Here is a 9740-nt window from a genome sequence, read left to right on the forward strand (position 1 = left end):
CTTGGCATTCTCATATGCTTGGGTTCTCCATTCATCGAGTTAGATAATGTCAAATAACCTCTTCTCACTAGCAAGTTTCAAATCAGAGTTGAGCTCTTTAATGGCCCAATATGCCTTATGTTCAAGTTCAAGAGGTAAGTGACACACTTTTCCATAAACAATCTTATAGGGAGACATACCCATAGGATTTTATATGCAATTCTATAGGCCCATAATGCATCATCAAGTTTCTTGGACCAATTCTTTCTAGATCTGGTAACAATCTTTTGCAAAATTAATTTGAGCTCTCTATTGCTCAACTCTACCTGACCACTAGACTGTGGGTGATAAGGGGATGCAATTCTATGATTAACATCATACTTAGCAAGCATTTTACGAAAAGCACCATGAATAAAATGTGAACCACCATCAGTCATAAGATATCTAGGGACTCCAAACCTTTGAAAAATAACATCTTTAAGCATATTGATAGAGGTTTTATGATCAGCACTACTAGTTGGAATAGCTTCTACCCACTTAGTAACGTAATCAACATCAACAAAAATATGTGTATATCCATTAGAGGCAGGAAAAGGTCCCATATAATCAAAGCCCCAAACATCAAATGGTTCAATAACAAGAGAGTAATTCATAGGCATTTCTTGACGTCTACTAATATTACCAATTCTTTGACATTCATCACAAGACAAGACAAACTTACGGGCATCTTTGAAGAGAGTAGGCCAATGAAAACCGGATTGCAATACCTTATGTGCAGTTCTGTCTCCAGCTAGCGTGGTGTCCTTCATATGATTCGGAGTGACACTTGCGTAGGATCTGTTCCTGTTCATGCTCAGGTACACAATGTCTAATAATACCATCTACTCCTTCTTTATAAAGGTGTGGGTCATCCCAGAAGTAATGTCTTAAATCATAAAAGAACTTTTTCTTTTGCTGGTATGTGAGACTAGGTGGTATAAATTTAGCAACAATGTAATTACCATAATCAGCATACCATGGAGCAGTACGAGAAGCATTAATGACCGCTAATTGTTCATCAGGAAAGCTATCATCAGTCTGAACTTATCACAAGCAAATACAACTGCTAAGAATTCTTTTTCAGCAGTAGCATAATTTCTCTGGGCAGTATCAAGAGTCTTACTAGCATATTGGATAACATTTAATTTCTTATCAACTCTCTGCCCTAGAACAACACCTACAGCATAATCACTAGCATCACACATAATTTCAAAGGGTAAATTCCAATCAGGTGGCTGAACAATAGGTGCAGTGATCAAAGCTTTCTTAAGTATTTCAAATGCTTCTACGCAATCATCATCAAAGACAAAAGGAATATCTTTTTGCAATAAATTAGTCAAAGGCCTAGAGATTTTAGGAAAGTCCTTACTGAACCTCCTATAAAAACCGGCGTGACCAAGGAAACTTCTTATACCTTTAATGTCCTTGGGGCATGGCATGTTTTCAATAGCATCGACTCTAGCTTTATCAACTTCAATACCTCTTTTAGAAATTTTATACCCCAAGAAAATGCCTTCATTAACCATAAAGTGACACTTTTCCCAATTGAGGACGAGACTAGTGTCTTCACATCTCTGCAAAACTCGATCAAAGTTGCTCAAGCAATCATCAAAATAAGATCCATAGACTGAGAAGTCATCCATGAATACCTCACAAATCTTTTCACAAAGTCAGAGAATGTAGCCACCATGCATCTTTGAAAGGTAGCAGGTGCATTACATAAACCAAAAGGCATACGTCTATAAGCAAAAGTACCGAAAGGGCAAGTAAAAGTAGTTTTTGATTGATCTTCCGCTAACACAGGTATTTGAGAGAAACCAGAATAACCATCTAGAAAGCAGAAATGTGTATGTTTGGATAGTATTTCTAGCATTTGATCAATAAAAGGTAAAGGGTACTGATCTTTCTTAGTAGCTTTATTTAACTTACGGAAACCAATTACCATCCTATAACCTGTAATAATTCTTTGCGGAATCAATTCATCTTTATCATTAGGAACAACAGTAATACCTCCCTTTTTCGGGACATAATGGATAGGGCTTACCCATTCACTATCAGCAACGGGATAAATTATACCTGCCTCAAGGAGCTTTAGTATGTCCTTTCTTACCACTTCTTTCATCTTAGGGTTTAATCGTTGTTGAGGATCTCTAACGGGTTTGGTATCTTTCTCCACTTTAATTTTGTGTTGGCATAGAGTGGGACTGATGCCCTTAAGATCATCCATAGTATATCCAATAGCAGCGCGGTGCTTCTTCAGAGTTTTCAATAATCTTTCCTCTTTTTGCTCTGAAAGGTTAGCACTAATAATATCAGGATATATCTTCTTTTCATAAAGATAAGCATATTTAAGATTATCAGGTAATGGTTTGAGCTCAAACACAGGATCACCCTTGGGTGGAGGAGAATCCCCTAGGATTTCAACAGGTAGGTTTTGTTTCAAGATAGGAACCTGCTGAAGGAATACTTCATCTATTTCCCTTCTTTCATTCATAAACATATCATTTTCATGGTCTAGCAAATATTGTTCTAGCGGATCAGTAGGAGGCACGGTAATAGCAGCAAGACCAATTATTGCATCTTTACTAGGTAATTCTTTATCACGGGGTTGTCTACGAAATTTAGCAAAATTAAACTCATGAGTCATATTGTCCAAGTCAATTGTAACAACATCCTTTTTGCAATCAATTTTAACATTAACAGTGTTCAAGAAGGGTCCACTACTAGGGAAAACCCTAGTAGTAGCGCGGGTTTTGAGGCTATCAGCAGCGCGGGCACCCGCCCTACCAATAAGGCGCTATAGTAGTAGCACTGTCTGTACCCGCGCTACTACTATTGACTATATCAGCAACGCATTTTCGAAATGTGCTACTATTAGTTAGCTGTAGCCATTTCCTAAGCCCGCGCTACTGTTATATCTTTCACCACTTCCCCATTCCATCTTCAATAAGCTGCAATTTCCAGATACTAGGTACTAGTAGATATCAATTTCATAAAGCATTATAGGTACTAGGTAGTACTCCCTCGGTTCCAAATTACTCATCGTGGTTTTAGTTCAAATTTGAACTAAAACCACGACGAGTAATTTGGAACCGAGGGAGTACTAGATAACAATTTCATATATACTCAACATGCATCCTCAAGTAGTACAAGGTGACATCGACGACGATCATCATATTTAGTTCTAGATGATATCGACGACGATCATCATATGTAGTTCTACATGATATCGACGACGATCATCATATGTAGTTCTAGATGATATAGCCACGCACACATATGTAGTTCTAGATGATTTCGACGACGATCATCATCCTCAAGCCTGGGCGGTGGGTGTTCCTGATAGTAATTAGGATGGCCTGTCCAACACGAAGATTCTTGCCAACGAGGAATCTCTTCCACCCAACCGAGTTTAAGTGTGTGCGGCCGTCTGTGTCCATGCGGTAAGTACAGGTGGTGACGGAGCCCCTTGCGGTAAGGCATAGTCCAGCCGAGCCTTCTTCATCAGGCTCGATACCACAACTCACAGATAGGTTCTTTGGCAATTTCTGAATAAGAAAAACATATCAATTAATAAATAGCCTCACACATACTCTTGCAAATATATTTCTATTAAGTCTAGATTTCTACACTATCAAAAGACACAGTACTACGTATTTGTACTAATTAATCATGAATCATACTAATAAGTATATATGGATTATCTACACTATTAATAGTTCCTCGGATTCTACACTAATAAGCATGTGATCAGACTCTACACTAAAGCATATCAACGACTAGATTCCACACAACATATCATTGGACTCTACACTAAGCATATCATCGGATAATTTGCATTTGTAAGTATAACATACCATATCATGTCGATCGACCATGGTACTTGTCAGGTGGGTCACGCATGGCACCCCGACAAAGTCAGCACGTGGTGGAATTATGTCCCATAGGTTGCACACCTCCTCCTCGCTCAGCCTCATTCTTTGAGCTACGATGGCTTCATGAAGTGGGTTCTCATCATCTTCATCGAGTGGGTCCTCATTATCTTCATCATCTTCTTCATCTGCATCATCTTCGTCATCTTCATCATCTTGGTCATCTTCATCATCTTCCACCAGGTTGAGATAAATGACATCTAGCTTGGGTCTTTCTACTTTGAAGGAGAAGCTGATCAACTCACCAACAGTAAGACGCATGCGGGCGAGGAAACGGGCCCATCCATCTCCTCCAATCTGTGACATATTGCATCCTTTCTCGACATCCATAGTGTACGACCCCCCAGGAGCCTCAAATGTCACAGTGTCTCCAGTCAGCTTGTTGAATGTCAACCTCACATTGCATGGGATGGTCTGTGTAAGAAAAGAAAAATGACACAATGCAGTAATGCCAACACTAAAAATAAAATAGTTGTTACATTTCATCTAATTTCTTACCGCCGCATGACGAAAACTCGGCTGGAAGTAGATGCCAAAAAGCTTGCCAGTTGCAAGGCTGCTGGCGCACCTTGACTTGCACATTCGACATAGTGGTGGTGGTGGTGGCGCCATTTTCCTAAAGCAATATGAGCAAAGGATTAATGATTCACTTCACAGGAAAGAAAAACAGTAGCATGTGATATTTTTGGTTCTTCCGCGAGAAGCAATTTTATGGACAATTATAATCCTAAGATCTAATAACATATTAGATGACAAGGTACCACGTACCAAAGCATGTCGGTGGCACCTATTGCCGAAAATATAAAAATAAAACGGTGCATACTAAATCAACTAAATCAACTAGCATACTAAATCCACTAGCATACTAAATCAACTAAATCAAAATGTTCTAAATCAACTAAATCAACTAGCCTACTAAATCAACTAAATCAACTAGCCTACTAAATCAACTAAATCAACTAGCCTACTAAATCAACTAAATCAACTAAATCAACTAGCCTACTAAATCGACTGAATCATATCAACTAAATCAGAATGTTGCATATGAACTAGCCTACTAAATCAAAATGTAGCAGTGAGGAGGGAGCAGGAGGGCGACTCGAGGAGGGAGAAGAGAGTAGGACGGGGGAGGAAGGCGGAGCAAGGAGGGGCTGGCCGGCGGCGAGTGGAGGGAGAATGGAGGAGGAAGGCAGAGCGAGGAGGGGTCGGCCAGCGGCGAGTGGAGGGAGGACAGAGGAGCAGGCCGGTACCGAGTCCAGCGAGGAGGATGAGGTGAAGGCGGCGCAGATCGGAGGAGGGGCAACGGGGGAGGACTGGCGACGCGGGGGTTGAGGGGGAGATCGAGTGTGTGTGTGAGTGTGATCTGGATCGGATAGGTGAGTGGGGGGAGATGGAATGGCTTAGCAGTAGCGCGCTATAGCAAAATGGGCTACTGCTAAACGACCTATCAGTAGCGCCTTTCGCCGAGAACGCGCTACTTCTATGTTAGACATAGACATAAAAAATACATTGATCATCAATTGTCTTTTTGTGTACAATATGATTTGTCAATAGGAATCCTCGACAGTTGGTTTAAGAACAGGCGAGGATTCCTATTGCGGCCACAGATCCTACACGTAGAGTTCAATGAAGACCAAGTGCTTGTGAAAGTGGTAGAAGTAACATATTTAAGATGGTACAAACTCTCTTCACGGAGCGAGGTGGGACTAAATTTTTGTAGTAACCTTAGTAGTAGCGATTATTACGTAAATGCGATACTGCTACGATCCGTAGCAGTAACGCTCTTTGTGTTAACGCGCTGCTGCTATAACTATCCTCGGGGCGGCGTCATGGGAATTTTAGCAGTAGCGCGTCTTAGAGTGTGCGCGCTACTGATAAACTTGTTTTAGCAGTGCGTTTTGAGAGCGCGCGCTACTGCTACATAGCAGCAGCGCCTGATTTTAAAGCGCGCTGCTGGTAAGATTATGTGTATAGGCTTTTCCCTAGTAGTGGTCTACCAAATATAATGGGACAAAAGTCATCTTGTGGGGAACCCAGAACAAGGAAATCAGCAGGGTATTTAACTTTCCCACACAAGACTTCAACATCTCTAACAATCCGAACTGGTGAAATAGTATCTCTATTGGGAAGCTTAATAGTAACATCAATACCTTCTATTTCAGCGGGTGCAATATCATGCATAATTTCTTGGTATAAGGAAATAGGTATTGCACTAGCACTAGCACCCATATCACATAAGCCATGATAACAATGATCTCCTATTTTAACAGAAATAACAGGCATGCCTACAACAGGTCTATGTATCTTAGCATCTGGTTTTGCAATATTAGCAGCTTCATCACAGAAATAAATAACATGCCCATCTATATTATCATCCAAGAGATCTTTAACCATAGCAATACTAGGTTCAACTTTAATTTGCTAAGAAGGTGTATACGTTCTAGTATTACTCTTACGAACAACATTTGAAGCTTTAGCATGATCCTTTATTCTAACAGGAAAAGGTGGTTTCTCAACATAAGTAGTAGGAACAATAGGATCATTATAAGTGATAGTCTTTTCTTCAACTGTAATAGGTGCAACTACTTTTACTTCAATAGGAGGATTATATTTAAACCACTTCTCCTTAGGGAGATCAACGTGAGCAGCAAAAGATTCATAGAAAGAAGCTACTATCTTAGAGTCAAGTTCATATTTAGTGCTAAATCCTCGAAAAGCATCGGTATCCATAAAAGATTTAACACAATCAAACTTAGGTGTTATACCTGACTCCTTACCAATGTCGGAACCCCAATCTTCAGAGTTGCGTTTAATTCTTTCCAATAAGTCCCACTTGAATTCAGTAGTCTTCAGCATATAAGAACCATCACAGGAAGTATCGAGCATGGTGCGATCATTGAGAGAAAGCCGAGCATAAAAAAATTGAATAATCATTTCTCTTGAGAGCTCATGATTGGGGCATGAATATAACATTAACTTAAGCCTCCCCCAATCTTGAGCGATGCTTTCTCCTTCGCGAGGCCATAAATTATATATGTAATTACGATCACGGTGAACAAGATGCATATGATAGAACTTCTGGTGAAATTCCAACTTCAATCGTTTATAGTTCCAAGATCCCGTATCATCACATAGCCTATACCATGTCAATGCATCTCTCTTCAAAGATAAATGGAAAACCTTCCTCTTGACAACATCATCAGGAATACCTGCAAGCTTAATAATCCACAAACTTCAAAGATAAGGTATAAATCGGGATGCAATGTTCCATCTCCTGCAAAGGGATTAGCTAGCAGTTTCTCTATCATACCCGAAGGAATTTCAAAGTAAACATTTTAAGTAGGTTCAGTAGGTTGAGGAGAAACTCTTTGCTCTACTGGTCAGGGTGAAGATACCCCGAACAAGCCCCTCAAAGGATTACTTTCCATAGTAACAAGTGACAAAAAATTTCAGCACACTATATAAATGTTTCCTTACCAAGTTCCACTCACCAAAGGCGCTTCACTCCCCGGCAACGGTGCCAGAAAAGAGTCTTGATGACCCACAAGTATAGGGGATCTATCGTAGTCCTTTCGATAAGTAAGGGTATTGAACCCAACGAGGAGCAGAAGGAAATGACAAGCGGTTTTCAGTAAGGTATTCTCTGCAAGCACTGAAATTGTTGGTAATAGATAGTTTTGTGATAAGATAATTTGTAACGAGTAACAAGAAATTAAAGTAAATAAGGTGCAGCAATGTGGCCAAATCCTTTTTGTAGCAAAGGACAAGCCTGGACAATTTCTTATAATGAGAAAAGCGCTCCCGAGGACACATGGGAATTATCGTCAAGCTAGTTTCATCACGCTCATATGATTCGCGTTCGGTACTTTGATAATTTGATATGTGGGTGGACCGGTGCTTGGGTACTTTCCTTACTTGGACAAGCATCCCACTTATTATTAACCCCTATTGCAAGCATCCGCAACTACAAAAGAAGTATTAAGGTAAACCTAACCACAACATGAAACATATGGATCCAAATCAGCCCCTTACGAAGCAACGCATAAACTAGGGTTTAAGCTTCTGTTACTCTAGCAACCCATCATCTACTTATTACTTCCCAATGCCTTCCTCTAGGCCCAAATAATGGTGAAGTGTCATGTAGTCGACGTTCACATAACACCACTAGAGGAGAGACAACATACATCTCATCAAAATATCGAACGAATACCAAATTCACATGCCTATTAATAGCAGGACTTCACCCTTGTCCTCAGGAACAAACATAACTACTCACAAAGCATATTCATGTTCATAATCAGAGGAGTATTAATATGCATTAAGGATCTGAACATATGATCTTCCACCAAGTAAACCAATTAGCATCAACTACAAGGAGTAATCAATACTACTAGCAACCCACAGGTACCAATTTGTGGTTTAGATACAAAATTGGATATAAGAGATGAACTAGGGTTTGGAGAGGAGATGGTGCTGGTGAATAGCTCTGCCGGAGCCCTAGAGATTGACCCCCTCCCGATGAGAGGATCGTTGGTGATGATTTCCCCCTCCTGGAGGGAAGTTTCCCTGGCAGAACAGCTCTGCCGGAGCCCTAGATTGGTTCCGCCAAAGTTTCACCTCGTGGCGGCGGAGTTTCGTCTCGTGAGCTTGCCTCCGATTTTTTCCAGGATAAAAGACATCATATAGCAGAAGATGGGCACTGGAGGGCCACCAGGGGGCCCAGGAGACAGGGGGCACGCCAGTGGGGGGGGCACCCTCTTGGCCAGGGTGTGGCCCCCTCCGGTACTTTATTTGCCCAATAATTCTGATTAAATCCAAAAATGACTTTCGTGGAGTTGCAGGTCTTTTGGAACTGTGTAGAATAGGTTTCCAATATTTGCTCCTTTTCCAGCCAGAATCCCAGCTGCCAGCATTCCCCCTCTTCATGGTAAACCTTGTAAAATAAGAGAGAATAGCCATAAGTATTGTGATATAACGTGAAATAACAGCCCGTAATGCAATTAATAGCCATCAGTTTTTTTGCAAATCTCATGGAATGTTCTAGGATTTGAATTTTTTCCTCGGTTTCAACATGTTCTTGAATTTGAAAAAAAATCTTGGACTTCAAAAAGAGTCCATGAATTTGAAATGTGAATGAATTGAGAAATGTTCATGAATTTGTGAAAATATTTGCGAATCCACCAAAATCAAAATTCTTAAAATAAAATAAATAATAATAAAAAGGAAATAAGAAAAGAAACATTTGAAAAGAACAAAAGGAAAAAGCAGAACATAAAACGAAAAGAAAAAGAAAAGAAAAAAAAATAAAGCAGTCGTTGGATTCCCAAGGATGGATCTGAGAGATCCACGTCGAGATCCACTCAATGATTTGGACGTTCGCAGTCTGAGATAAAAAGAAAGCAGAGGCTGGTTCGGCATTAACCGAGGTTAGGAGCAGCTTTGTAGACTTGCTTTTTTTAGAGAATTTTGGGCTAGTTTTCTAAAGTATGGCAATGGTAAGGCAGGTGCCAACCCAACTATCGAGACAGAGCGTTGGCTTGCTTAGGCGCCTCACTAAATGGACTCATCTAGTGCGCGGGAGGCAACTGCCTTGTTTTTGATTCCTGTTTTTTCACATTTTTTGTTTTCTTTGCTTTCTTTTTCATTTAAGTTTATGCTCCAAAATATTATAAATATATATTAAAAAAATACTTAAATAAAAACATTTGAAAAACTGTTAATCAAGCGTTTGAAATGTTAAATGTGTATAAAAAATGTTCGTCATGTACATGGAAAATATGTACAAAAAAT

This window comes from Triticum aestivum, chromosome 4A (assembly GCF_018294505.1).
Source record: "Triticum aestivum cultivar Chinese Spring chromosome 4A, IWGSC CS RefSeq v2.1, whole genome shotgun sequence".
NCBI classification, from domain to species: Eukaryota; Viridiplantae; Streptophyta; class Magnoliopsida; order Poales; family Poaceae; genus Triticum; species Triticum aestivum.